This window comes from Callithrix jacchus, chromosome 17 (assembly GCF_049354715.1).
Source record: "Callithrix jacchus isolate 240 chromosome 17, calJac240_pri, whole genome shotgun sequence".
Taxonomy (NCBI): Eukaryota; Metazoa; Chordata; class Mammalia; order Primates; family Cebidae; genus Callithrix; species Callithrix jacchus.
Window position 1 is genome coordinate 56,352,568 of NC_133518.1, and position 15,593 is coordinate 56,368,160.

The 15,593-nt window shown below is 34.4% G+C and overlaps 1 protein-coding gene and 1 non-coding gene across 51 annotated transcripts in view; both read right to left on the reverse strand.

Moving 5' to 3' along the window:
- Nucleotides 1–15,593, reverse strand: part of TBC1D5 (TBC1 domain family member 5) — a 562,606-nt gene that overhangs the window by 460,205 nt on the left and 86,808 nt on the right. The window lies entirely within an intron of this gene.
- Nucleotides 2,734–2,836, reverse strand: LOC118149014 (U6 spliceosomal RNA). The gene has a single exon (XR_004736188.1). It is a non-coding gene; the product is annotated as a U6 spliceosomal RNA (small nuclear RNA).

Genomic DNA, 15,593 nt, shown 5'->3' on the forward strand with positions numbered 1-15,593 from the left:
GTATGTAGCATTAGTTTTATCTTATGCATTAATAAATCAAAATGCAGACGGATTATTAAGGACACAAGTGTGTATAAATTAGCAAGTATCAAATATTGATTTAGTTTATTAAAATAAAATATAGAACAGAAAATCACAAATTGGTCTTTTATTATTTTTAAGTTCTGGGGTACATGTGCAGATCTTGCAGGATTGTTACATAGGTATACACATGCCATGGTGGTTTGCTGCCTCCATCCCCCCCATCACCCACATTAGGTATTTCTCCTAATGTTATCACTCATCAATCTCTCCAACCCCTGCTATCCCTCCCTTAATCCCCCACCGCACAACAGACCCCAATCTTTGATGTTCCCCTCCCTGTGTCCATGGGTTCTCATTGTTCAACATCTGCTTATGAGTGAGAACATGCGGTGTTTGGTTTTCTGTTCTTGTGTTGGTTTGCTGAAAATGATGGTTTCCAAATTCATCCATGTCCCTACAAAGGACATGAACTCATCTTTTTTTTATGGCTGCATAGTATTCCATGGTGTAAATGTGCCACATTTTCCCTATCCAGTCTATCATTGATGGGCATTTGGGTTGGTTCCAAGTCTTTACTATTATAGACAGTGCCACAATGAACATACATATGCATGTGTCTGTATAATAGATGGATTTATAATCCTTTGGGTATATACCCAGTAATGGGATTATTGGGTCAAATGGTATTTCTATTTCTAGATCCTTGAGGAATTGCCACACTGTCTTCCACAATGGTTGAACTAATTTACACTCCCACCAACAGCGTAAAAGCGTTCCTATTTCTCCACATCTTCTCCAGCATCTGTTGCCTCCAAATTTTTTAATGATCGCCATTCTAACTGGTGTGAGAGATCAATCTCAATGTGGTTTTGATCTGCATTTCTCTAATGATCAGTGATGATGAGCATTTTTTCATATGTTTATTGGCCACATAACTGCCTTCTTTTGAAGTGTCTGTTCATATCTTTCACCTACTTTTTGATGAGGTTGTTTGTTGTTCTTTGTAGATTCTGGGTATTAGCCCTTTGTCAGATGGGTAGCTTGCAAAAATTTTTTCCCATTCTGTTGGTTGCCAGTTCACTCTCATGATAGTTTCTTTTGCTGTGCAGAAGCTCTTAAGTTTAATTGGATCCCATTTGTCCATTTTAGCTTTTGTTGCCATTGCTTTTGGTGTTTTAGTTATGAAGTCCTTGCCTATGCCTATGTCCTAAATGGTATTGCCTAGGTTTTCTTCTAGGGATTTTATGGTGTTAGGTCTTATATTTAAATCTTTAATCCATCTGTAGTTAATTTTTGTATAAGGTGTAAGGAAGGGGTCCAGTTTCAGCTTTCTGCACATGGTTAGCCAGTTATCCCAACACCATTTATTAAACAAGGAATACTTTCCCCACTGCTTTTGTCCATTTGTCAAAGATCAGATGGTTGTAGGTGTGTGGCATTACTTCCAAGGCTTCTGTTTTGGTACCAGAACCATGCTGTTTGGATTACTGTAGCCTTGTAGTATAGTTTGAAGTCAGGTAGTGTGATGCCTCCAGCTTTGTTCTTTTTGTTTAGGATTGTCTTGGCTATGTGGGCTCTGTTTTGGTTACATGTGAAGTTTACAGATGTTTTTGCCAGTTCTGTGAAGAAGGTAAATGGTAGTTTGATGGGGATAGCACTGAATCTATAAATTACTTTGGGTAGTATGGTCATCTTTGCAATATTGATTCTTCCCAACCATGAGCATGGAATGTTTTATCTGATTTTGTCCTCTCTCTTATTTCCTTGAGCAGTGGTTTATAGTTCTCTTTGAAGAGGTACTTCACGTCTTTTGTTAGTTGTATTCCTAGGTATTTTATTCTCTTTGTAGCAATTGTGAATGGGAGTTTGCTCATGATTTGACTCTGTTTGTCTGTTATGGATGTATATGAATGCTTGTGATTTTTGCACATTGATTTTGTATCCTGAGTCTTTGCTGAAGTTGCTTGTCAGCTTAGGGAGATTTTGGGCTGAGACAATGGGGTCTTCTAAATATACAATCATATCATTGTATGCAAATAGAGACAATTTGACTTCCTCTTTTTCCAATTGAATACGCTTTATTTCTTTTTCTTGCTTGATTGCTCTGGCTAGAACTTCCAATACTATGTTGAACAGGAATGGTGAGAGAGGGCACCCTTGTCTAGTGCCAGTTTTCAAAGGGAATGCTTCCAGTTTTTGCCCATTCCGTTTGATATTGGCTGTGGGTTTGTCATATATACTTTTATTTTGAGGTACATTCCATCGATACCTAGTTTATTAAGAGTTTTTACCATAAATGGCTGTTGAATTTTGTCAAAGGCCTTCTCTGTATCTGTTGAGATAATCATGTGGTTTTTGTCTTTGGTTCTGTTTATGTGATGGATTACGTTTACGATTTGCATATGTTGAACCAGCCTTGCATCCCCGGGATGAAGCTGACTTGATCGTGATGGATAGTGCTGTTGCAATCAGTTTTTGAAGTATTTTATTGAAGATTTTTGCATCAATGTACATCATGGATATTGGCATGAAATTTTCTTCATATCTCTTCCAGGTTTTGGTATCAGGATGATGTTGGTCTCATAAAATGAGTTAGGGAGGATTCCCTCTTTTTGTATTGTTTGGAATAATTTCAGAAGGAATGGTACCAGCACCTCTTTGTACGTCAGGTAGAATTTGGCTGTGGACCTGTCTGGACCTGGACTTTTTAGAAATATGGAACGCTTCACGAATTTGCGTGTCATCCTTGCACAGAGGCCATGCTAATCTTCTCTGTGGTTTTTGTCTTTGGTTCTGTTTATGTGATGGATTACGTTTACGATTTTACATATATACAATTTTAGTATATATGCTGCCAAAGCAATCACAAATTGGTCTTCTTTTTAGGCTGTCCAAAGACCAAGTTAATCCATTTGAAAACAAATTATATTCTGTACTTTGGGGAAATTCCAGACTTCAAATTTAAGTTGAAGAATAGACATAAATGGTCATGTAGCCATAAGATACACATAAAATACATAATTGTTGTCTTTGATTACTGTAGTCTAATCTAATAAAAAATTTCTAAAAAGTGAAATTAAAACATTCAAATACTTTATTAATAGGCAGCTGGGCTAGTAAAATTATTTGTTTCTATAGCAGCTGTTTAAATAAATGTAATGCCCAGCTAATTCTTTAGTATAAAATAAAGTCTAAAGGTAGAGGGAGGAAAAAAAGTCTGACTTAATTCCTCTTCTTCAAATGTAATAGTGTAAGAACAGAGTCAAGCACAAGCAGCAATACAAATTTAAATGCTTCAAACTCAGGACTCGCCAGTTACCTTGTTACTACACACTGAGAAATGTGAGAAAAATAAGCTTTAGTGAGAAAGAAGTAAAACAGTGATGTAAGCAGTCATACTACAAAACATGTGGCACCTTTATACATAAATAATAGGCCCCCAAAAGAAGCTGGAAACAGCCCTGAGTTGACAGACAACAAGAAAATGGGGACCTGGGTCCTACAATCACAAGGAACTGAGTTTTGCCAAAAACCTGAATACATAGAAAACGGATTTTCTGACACTTGAACTTTAGCATGCTACCTCTCATACTGGACTTCTGACCTACAGAGCTATAGAATTAAAAACCTGTATAGTTTTAAACAATTAATTTTGTGATAATTTGCACAGAAGTTACAGAAAACTAATACATGAGGGCTAAAAATAATTAAGGCAAGATGACAGGCAAACAGAGGAACTGTACCGAGAAAACAGGGCTTGTGATCACTGTACTCAGCCCAATACCCAAATACACAACTGACTAGTACAGGTTTTTGACATGGAATCAGTTTCCCCAATACAGAATGCAAACTTTTACCTTAAGAATAGGAAGTTTTCAATCAAGTCATTTTTCAATTCTGTTAACTAATTTCCTAAAAAGAATTAAACTCCACAAGCAAGCTGAAAATACAGGCATACCTCCTTTTATTGAGCTTTGTTTTATTGTGCTTTGCAGATACTGCTTTTTTTTTTTTTTTTTTTTTTTTACAAATGAACGTTTGTGGTAACCCTGTGTTAAGCAAGTCTATTATATGTACGTGTGATACAATACTTTTTCCAACAGTACATGCTGTCTTTATGTCTCTATGTCACATTATCATACTTCTCACAATATTTCAAATGTTTTCATTATTCTATCTGCTATGGTGAACTGTGATCAGTGGTCTTTGATATTACTATTATAATTACATTGTATGTTGAGGCACCACAAACCATACCTATTAAGACAGATAATCAACGAATGTGTTTTGACTGCTCCAAAGATCAGCCACTCCTCCATCTTTCCCCTTCTCTACTCAAGCCCTCAAGCCTCCCAATACCTTCAGACACAACAATATTGAAATTAGGTCAGTTAATGGCCTTACAATGGGCCTCTTAGTGTTGAATTGAAAGAAAGAGTCCTATGCCTCTCACCTGAAATCAAAAGTTAGAAATGATTTAGTGAGGAAGGCACTTTTAAAATCAAGATAGGCCGAAAGTTAGGCCTCCTGAACCAAACAGCCAAGTTCTGAATGCAAAGGAAAAGTTCCTAAAGAAAATTAAAAGTGCTATTCCAATGAACACATGAACTATGAGAAAGTAAAACAGCCTTAGTACCGATATGAAGAAAGTATTAGTGTTCTAAATAGAACATCAAACCAGCTACAACAACCCCTTAAACCACAGTCTAATTCAGGGAAAGACCCTAATTCTCTTCAATTTCATGAATATGAGAGAGAGCAGTGAGAAAGCTGCAGAAGAAAAGATGAAAGCTAGCAGACATTGATTTCTATCATTCTTTTTTAAAGGATTCTCTAACATTAACATGCAGAGTGAAGCAGAGAGTGCTTACTAGTAACTGCAGCAAGTTATCAAAAATAGTTCAGATAACTGATGAAGGTGGCTACACTAAACAACAAATTTTCAACACAGACAAAACAGTATACAGTTTCTTCTTTCAATGTATTGGAAGAAGATGCCATTTAGGACTTCCATAGCTAGACAGGAGAAATCAGGGCCTGGCTTCAAAGGAAGGTTGACTATCCTGTTAAGGTCTAATGCAGTTAGTGACTTTAAATTAAAGCCAATGTTCATTGACCATTTGATAAATCTTAGGGCCCTTAAGAGTTAGGCTAAATCTACTCTGTGCTCTAGAAAAGGATCTACAAATGCCTGGATGACACCATATCTATTTGCAGTATGGTTTATTGAATATTTTAGGCCCACTGTGGACCTGCTGCTAAGAAAAAAAGATCCCTTTCAAAATACGACTGCTCATTGACAATGTGCCTGGTCACCCAAGAGCTCTGATAGACATGTACAAGGAGATTAATGTTGTTTTCATGCTCATGAATACAATATTCATTCTGCAGCTCATGGGTCAAGAAGTAATTCTGATTTTGAAGCCTTATTATTTAAGAAGCACATTTTTTAAAGCTATAGCTGCCATAAATAGTAATTATTCTGATGAATCTGGGCAATTGAAAACCTTCTGGAAAGAATTCATCATTCTAGATGCCACAAACAGTATATCATGATTCACGAGAGGAAGTAAAAATATCAACATTAACAGGAGTTTGGAAGAAGATGATTTCAAACCTCATGGATGACTGGCAGGAGTTTTCAGTATTTCCGTGGAGGAAAGAACTGATGACAGGGTCAAAACAGTCACAAAACAAGAATTAGAAGTGGAACCGGAAGACATGACTTAATTGTTGAAATTTTATGCAAAAGTATGACTGGATTAAAAGTTGCTTCTATGGATAAGTAAACAAAGTAGTTTCTGGAGATGGAACCTGCTCCTTGTAAAGATGCTACGAACAATGTTGAAATGACAATTTAGAATACTCCATAAACTCAGTTGATAAAGCAGTAGCAGAGTTTGAGAACTAAACTCAATTTGAAAGCAGTAGTTCCATTGTGGGTAAAATCCTGTCAAACCTAATCACATGCTACAGAGAAACTTTCCATGAAAGGAAGAGTCAACTGATATAGCAAATTGCACTGCTGTCTTATTTGAAGAAATTGCTAGAGACAAGCCAACCTTCAGCAACCAGCACCCTGATCAGTCAGCAGCAATCCATCCTGACTAACCCACCACCAGCAAAAAGATTACAACTCACTAAAGGCTCAGATTTGTTCACACTTTTTGGTATGAAAGGTTGTTGTTTTTTTTTTTTAATTAAGGTATGTACATTGTTCTTTTAAACATAATGCACACACTTAAATACTACAACATAGTGTAAACATGACTTTTATATGCACTGAGAAACCAAAAAATTTATGTGACTCACTTTATTTTGATCTTTGCTTTACTATGATGGTTTGGAACTAAACCTGCAATCGCTCTGAGGTATGACTGTAGTGATAAATGCACCCTTTTCCCTCAACAATTATAACTTTATTCCAAGTACTGGCATAATTAATTTCTTTTATTCTATATATATTCTTTCTTTCCTTCTTCCTAATGACGTGTTTCACTATCTGCAATAACAATTCAAAAAGAAACAAAATAAGAAAAGGTTTAATACACTTTCCTGAAATATCCATTATCTAAACATTTTTAAAACTACTTACCCTAATTTAGGTCAGAGAATACGTTTCCAAAGAAGAGGTACATGTTCTACACATTGGCTGAAACTTAGACTCTCCTTTAAGATGAAGAATAAAATAAAATAATGCTCTTAATCATTGAGAGAACAAAGCTACGAATGTGTAAGTAAACAGCATTTTATCTTTCAATCCAAGTTACTCTTAAAGAGGTTAGCATTTTGTTATGCTTGAGGGAGTGTACAAATATGTACTTTGAATTAGAATTATTCCAACACTATATATAAATGCTTCTTTAAAAATTCAGTATAATTCTCAGTAAATTTAAAAAAAAATGTAAGTACTACAGGAATTGACAGCAATCAACAACATATTATGAGACATGGCACAACCTAAGAACTTGAAATTTCACGTTGCACTATTCCTGTGAATAGTTATTATTTCACACAATTCAAGAGTCATTAAATCCTGATTCCAAAGCAGTCTAATGTTTCAGTCAAAATATGAATATGAAAAGGTGTTCAATAACACTGATCATCAGAGAAATGCAAATCAAAACTACAATGTGATACCATCTCACCCTAGTTAAAATGGCTTATAGTTATTGCCAGAAGACAGACAACAGCAAATGCTTATGAGGATATGGAGAAAGGGAACCCTTATACACTGTTAGTGGGAATGTAAATTAGTACAACCACTATGGAGAACAGTCTGGAGATTCCTCAAAAAACTAAAAATTGAGCTAATATGAGCCAGCAATCCCACTGTTGGGTATATATCCAAAAGAAAGAACATCAGTATACCAAAGAGGTATCTGCACTCCCATGTTTGTTGCAGCAGTGTTCACAATAGCCAAGATTTGGAAGTAACCTATGTGTCCATCAATAAATGAATGAATAGAGAAAATGTGGTATATAATTCAACCGAGTACTATTCAGCCACAAAAAAGAATGAGAACCTATCATTTGCAACAACATGGACAGAACTGAAGGTCATTAGGTTAACTGAAATAAGTCAGGCAGAGAAAGACAAATATCATGTTTTCACTTATTTGTAAGATTTAAAATCAAAACAATTGCATCCATGGAGATAGAAAGTAGAAGAATGGATACCAGAGGCTGGGAAGGGTAGCAGGAAAGAGTAGAGGGGAGGTGGGATGGCTAATGCATTAAAAAAAAAACAAAACAAAATGAAAAGAAAAAAATGAATAAGGCTTAGTATTTGATAGCACAACAGAATGATTATGTCAATAATTTAATTGTACATTTTAAAACACTTGATTAACACAAATGATAAATACCTGAGAGGATGAATATCCAGTTTCCATGATTTGATTATTACACTTTCATGCCTATATTAAAATATCTCACGTACCCTATATACTGACAATGTGCCCCCAAAAGTTAAATATTAAAAAAATTTTAAAAAAGAAATGATCTGCTATCAAATACAATTAAGATAATAGCTAAAATTTGGATGAAAGTAAAATGATACTTGTAGATTATATGCTTTTATCTATGGATATAGAAACAAAAAACTACAAAAATTGTGAGTTCAATACTATAAATTAAATCTACAACTTTCAGCAGCTTTCTTACTTTTAACAATGATCAAGTAGAAAACGTAAATCATGGATGACTCCACTGTTTCTGACTTTTCTACTAGAAAGACAGATCTCCTATCAACGAAGATGGGGAAGACCACAGCTGAAATATGTTTGGAAGAGAAAGAAAAGGAGGTCAATTTTTAGTGTACTGAGTTTGAGATGACAATCAGATAGCTAAAACTAGATGTCAAATACATTAACTGGATCATAAGCCTGGAGTTCAGGTATGAGAGCTAAGTTTATCTCTTTGGTATTTAAAGACATAACATCAGATGAAATCACTAAGACAATGAATATAGACAGAAAAATTAAAAGGTCAAATGACTGAGTGTTGACACTATCCTAATGAAGAGGTAAAGAAGAATAAAAGAAACCAGTGGAGTGAACTGAAGTTCTCCTCAGTCCAGACCAATGGGGAGGAGAACATCAAAATTCTTATGTCCTGGAAAACCAAATGAACAAACTATACCAAGGTGTACATACTTACATCAAATATTTTCAGTAGGTTCAAGTAAAGACAAGAACTGACTACTGAATTTAACAACATAAAGGTCACTGGTGACCATGACAAGAATGAATTCAGGGTACTGGTGAAGGCTTCTGTCCTGTGATGAGTTTAAGATGAAATGGGAGGAGAAGAATTGGAAAGAGCAAGTATAAACAATTCCTCAGAAGTTTTACTGCCAAAATGAAGCAAAAAGTGGAACAAAAGCTAGCAGCAGAAGTGACATTTTTAAAAGAATGTTTTGGCCAGACACGGTGAATCACGCCTGTAATCCCAGCACTCTGGGAGGCCAAGGCGGGCAGATCACTTGAGGTAAGGAGCTCGAGACCAGCCTGGCCAACATGATGAAAACCCCGTCTCTACTAAAAAAAATACAAAAATTAGCTGGGTGTGGTGGTGGGGGCCTATAATCCCAGCTACTTGGAAGGCTAAGGAAGGAGAATCACTGAGACCCAGGAGGCGGAGGTTGCAGTGAGCCCAGATTGCACCACTACACTCTAGCCTGGGCAATAGAGCAAATTTCCATATTTTAAAAAAAATGTTTTTAATATGGGAGAAAAACAGCAAATGAGCATATTAATGGGAAAGATCCAGTAATGAGGGAAAAGTTAAGGAAGCAGAAGAGAATAGTTCCGAATAGTCCTGATCCTGTGCCTCCCATATGAGATAGTTTTATTATTCCTGTTGAACTATGGGGAGGACCAAAAGGTTAACATGCCCATGGTCAGGCAATGAACTAGTAAGTTATAAAACTATATTATGCTGCCTTCCTGAGTAATGAATTAGTCTACCAGCTATTAAAATATATTTAAAACTATAATAATCAAAAGAATGTAGTAGAATAAGAATAGATTTACCAATAAACCTTACTAACAAACTCAAAAGTGACCCACTCAAGAATATGTGATAATTTAGCATTTGATAATAATAAAAATCTGTAAGAGTAGGGTTAACTGGATCTCTCCTTAGCTCCCAACACGAAATGAAGAAATACAATCATTAAGATCATTTTAAAACATAAAAGAATATTTTTATAACCTTGGAATACAGCCAAGTCACTAAGGATATTTTAAAGTAACAAATATGACTGCAAAAATTTATAACTTTTGCACAATGGGAAAAAACCATAAATGTGAAATATACACAAACTGGAAAAATATTTTTATCTTACATAACAGACCCAAGGTAGACATTCTTAATATAAAAAGACTTACTACACACTAATACAAAGATAGATCATTACCTCAATGAAAAAAAGGACAAGAAATTTTAAAAAAAGTTTTTAAGGGATATATAACAAGTTGCACAAATAAATATAAATAAAAATAAGTTAATTTTCCCCCAATTGATGAAGATAAAAATACTGACAATATCCAGCAGTGGCAAGAGTATGGTCATTCATATGTTATCATGCACCACCGGAGAAAGGCAAACTGGAGCATCTTACCGAGTGGTAATTTAGAAATATGATTCAAAATGTTAAATGCACTTAATCTTTGACCCAACAATTTCACTTCTAAAATTTATCCTGAAAAAACACATGCATAAAAATACACATACAATGATCCTGCTTACAACATTTCTTATTGGAAACAATCTAAATGGTTATTATTAGGAAATTAATTAAGCAAATTATGGTACATCTACTCAATGAAATTTATTAAGCAGTCACTTAAAATGATGCCATATTGTGGCAGTTATCGACAAAGGAACACTGAGAATGTAAAGTACTTTTTACTCTCTTTTTTTTTTTTTAATACTATTGACATATTCTACAAAGACTCATACATCTTATTTTTTAACAGCTATACTAAAATATAATGAACATGTCATACAATCAATCCATTTGAAGTGTATAATTCAATGGATTATAATATATACAGAGCTGTGCAAGCATAACCACAGTCAGTTTTAGAACATTTTTATTACTATAACAATTACCCCATACCCATTAAACAGTCACTCCCCATCTCCCTCCAGTCCCCCTTGCCCTAGCAACCTCAAAACTGTTTTTTCTATATATAAATTGCCCTGTTGTAGACATTTCATATGAAAAAAAATCATCTAATATATGGTCTTTTGTGATTGGTTTCTATGTCTGCAGTTTCACTGCCCATTTCTCAAAGCTAAAATTCTTATTTTCTGTGGAAGCAAATGGGATTGGCTTAGGAAAAAATTGCCTGTGACTAATTCAGACTGTGCAGTAATAATAAGTATAAATTTCACCATCTTCATTTTTGTGCCTTTTGCAACAACAGTACAGATGACTAAAAGTACTGTTTTTCAATACCACACAAAAATGCAACTCTATTTTGTATAACTAAATTTGAAGAAGCCATTTTTCATGTTACGGCTAGATTCTTACAATATATTCATACAACGAACATTTCATAGTAGTGAGAATAGGTAAGAGCTACATGTATCAACATGGATACATCTTAAAAACAAAATATTGAGAAAAAATTTTAAGTTATAAAAGGATATGTATAATAAAAAATACAGACAATAATAAATACTGACAAGGATGTAAAAATGGGGATCCTCATATATTGTTAATGGGAGTGTGTAACAGTATAGCCACTTCAGAAAATCGCTTGGCAGTTTCTTAAAAAGTTAAACATAAATTTACCATATGACCCACAAATCTCACTCTTAGGTATCTACCCAAGGGAAATGAAAAGAAATATTCACACACAGACTGGAGCACAAATGTTCTTAGCAGATTTACTCATAATAGCAAAAAACAGCAAACAACATAAATGTCCATGGAATGGATTGACAGATGATGAATGCACTGACAAGACGCACTAGCAATGTAGTAATATTCACCAATAAAGTGGAAGAAATTACAGATATATGCTACAAAACAGACAAACTTCAAAGACATTATGCTCCTGACAAAGCCAGACACCAGAGACCAAGTATTATATTATTCCATTTGTATCAACTATCCAGAAAAGGCAGAGCTTTATTTATTTAAAAAATAAATAAATAAATTGTTGCCTTGGGTTGGCGGAATGGAGACTAAGAACTAATGTACATAAGAAATCATAGTGGAGTAATGAAACTTTTCGACAGCTGAGTCATGGTGACAACCACACAATTTGGTTAGTTAAAAAAAACAACTATTAATTGTACACCTGAAAGGTGAATTACACCTTTCACAAGACACAACCTATTCCCCATCCCTCACCAAGGATAATTTTTTAGTATAAATTTATAGGAGAGTTGTCAAAAAATAAACTGTGGTGATATCTGAAAAAGGTTTCCTAACAAAGTATTTCAGAAAAGGGGGTTTGGGGGGATTAATTTTGTCACAATAAATTCAAGTGGGTCTGAGTACACTCTGAAGGTCACTAAACTGCTACCATGCATCATCCTAAGAAAGTAACATCTCTTAATCTTGAGCTACATCAAATCCTAGACTTGAAGGAAAACAAGGTACAGAACTTTTGGTAATCATCCCAAACTCTCTCCAGGAATAGCAAATAGGTTTCACTCACACTGAAACTTCTGGCTCCCTGAAAAGGAGAAAATTATGAAACTGCCCCTATGGCTAAGCAGGAAAGTATACCATGACCTGATGTCACAACAAGCATAGGAGAGGGAATGCATGTGAGTTATATTTGCCATCCCTGCTGTAGCCCACTCTATACTTAGCTGAGAGCACAGTTATACAAACAGCCCCCTTTACCTCTACAGAAGACAACGGTGAGATAGCCACAGAGAAATATAATACAGAGGATGCAAGGTGTGGGGGTTGAGTCCACCAGAATAACAATAAATGCCAACTCCACACTTCCACAAAGGTGTCGCCTGACTCTCTTTAACTTTATAGAGTTAGAACATTCTTATTAAATCAGGTGCCATTTGGTGCAGCTAAAGGAGATAATCTCTCTTTATTTTAAAAAATCCATTTAAGAGAAAATAAGCCTGAATTAGTTTATCCGAATTAAAGTAACTAATAAAACTGCTTCAAAGATATTTTTTTAAATTATGATAGGGAATCCCAGATTTTGCCAAATTCTTCCACCCAAAGTATCAATTTCCTCTTGAAACAAGAATTATTTTAGAACTTGAAAGTTAGGTTTTAGGGCTGAGAAGGACAATGTTTAAAAAAAAAATTATAAAAGAAGAAAAAGAAAAAGAAAACATAATGTCTAAGAATAAACTAATTTAGACATTATACCTTTTTAAAGATTTTACAGTGAAAAAAATGAACAAGCATTAGTCATCAAAGAGTACTACTCATTTGATTTTGCCACAGTCCAATTTTACAATTTTTCTTGCAAAAAAATTGTCTATTTTACAACAAATGAAATAAAACATCACAAGTCTCTCTTTAAATAAAAAATATAATGTCCTTTTATCAAGCAGAAATATCTTGAAATATTTTCATAAAGAACTGTGGAGTTTCATTATTTCTGTACCTAGAATAATACTAATTCAGTCAGCTAGATATTAGGTCCTACTATGTGAGAATCTATTAAAGAAGTCAAATATTCCTACTAGTCACAGGGTATTCTTCCAGGAAATACAAAAATTCTAAATTATTCTCTGCCTAAAAAAAAAAAAAATAAGTGATGTAATTCCACACCCACACTTTACCATTTTTCTGCTTTCCTTTCATATACTATTTGTCTTGACAATTAAAAGTTAGAACAATTAAGTGAAATTATCATATGTAATATATTTTATGCAGATATGGAATATTTTTAAAAGGCAGTTAATGTGCTTATTGCTGAGGTATTCTTGAGTGAGTTTTGATTTATTAGGACACCACGGGTCCTATGAATTAGCCCATTATTTACTTAAATCATGTCTTCGATCCAGGAAAATTCCATGGTACCATTAACAAAATTCTTCACAAAAAAATACACAAACTACATTCTGTACATCAGTAAATGGTGGCTATTGGTTTCATGGAGCCAGTGGTGGCTATTGCTTAGTGGTTAACAGCATGAGTTCTGAACCAAACATCCTGCCTTTGAATCTTGGCTGCAAGATTTTGGGGAAAAAATTACTTAACCTCTCTGAGCCTCAGCTATATCATATATAAAGTGGGGACTTAACTCACACGGTATTGGGAGGATTAAATACTAGGATCTGCATAAAGTGCTTAGAAAAGTAACACTTAGTGCTCATTCACTATCACTTGCTACATATCTTCCTCCCCCTATTCCTCCTCCTATTCCCCCCCTCCTATTACTGCTACTAATCTTCTATATTCTTTTCTTTCCAATGTAATAAGGCCACCTATGTAACATTTCTTGGCATTTGCTTCCCAGAGCATTTTTTTTCTTACACAGTTTGCTGGAGTATTTTATTTGTGGCTGGTTCTAACTTTATGTTAATTGTGCTTTTTGTTTCCTGCAAAAATGCAGTGCCTTACTATTGCTGTATTTAGAATTGTAAATTTCAAATTCTATAAATAAAAAGTTAAAATAAATAATTTTACAGGAAGCTAGTCCTGATTATAAATGCAGACTAATGACTTTTTCCCCTACACAAAAAAAAATATGAAATGATTTTAAATAGCCCCAACTCTGTAGCTTACAAATATTATATAGTATTGCTCTTTTATTGATTCAAAACCAGGTTATTATTAATTGTTGAATAAGACCCAAATGGGTTTGTTTGTATAGATTTTGGGTTTGTGCTATGAAAATCCTATAAAACTACATCAATTTGGTTAACAATGTTATAACATTTAAAATTTTGTACACTTTTATTTTTCTAGTATTTCAACTCACAACATCTTCTCAAAGGTATTTTCCCATTTAATAAGAGCCAATTCACTGAGGGTGACCACTGTGTTCTGGGCATAGTACTTGGCACACTTTCAGGAGGCAGCATTCACAGTGGGTTGAAGTGGAAGCAATCTGCAGTTAGGCAACCTGCCCTATATATATATAACCATGTATATTACTTTGTTTAGTTGATGTAATCTTTACAGATCATATAAGGTACTTATTCTTACCATCAATATTTCATAGATGAGAAAGGATACTGAGAAAGACAAACTGATTTGCTCAAGATCACAGAGTTAGTATCCATAAGAACTAGAATCCAAATACCCCCAGATACCTCCTCCTATTTATTCATTTTTGATCTGAAGGTCATCTACCTTATTTCTAATCTTCAAATTCTTCCACATACTTGTCAGCCAACTACAGCAATGATCAATTAACATGTCTTCAGAAATTACACAAGTCAGGTATCTCTACAATTGTTATCAAAAGATGATTAGGAGAAATGAGATAACAAGTGGTGGTCCACACAAGTACTGAGTCTAAACTGGAACTCTGCCCAAGATAAAACCAAAGACACTTTATTATAATAGAATAGTATCTTCACAGCCTCACAGGATAAGTATGAATGTACTACTTCAAATTTCCAGAAAGGAGGTTTTTAACTTTTTATTTTGACATAATTTCATACTTACAGAAAGGTTGCAAGAATAGTACAGAATTCCCACATAATCTTCAATTGGGTTTTTCTAATGAAAATCTCATACATAATTATACCATAGTTATTAAAATCGTAAAATTAACATTGGTTCAAACTATTAACTAAAATCTGGGTCTTACTCAAGTTTCATCAGTTACCTATCCAGGATCCCACGTTACCTTTCTTTAGTTGTCATGTCTCCTTAGTCTCCCCTAATCTGTGGCAATTCCTTCTCTTACATGACTGTGATATTTCTGAAAAGTGCTAGTTCGTTATTTTGTAGAATGTGTCTCAATTTGACTTTGTCTAATGTTTTTTCATGATGATATATGTATTTTTGGAAGAGTATCACATAAGTGATGTTGTGCCCTCCTTGGTGTATCATATTATAAGTTAATATACCTCATTACTGGTGATGCTAACCTTGATCACTTAGTATC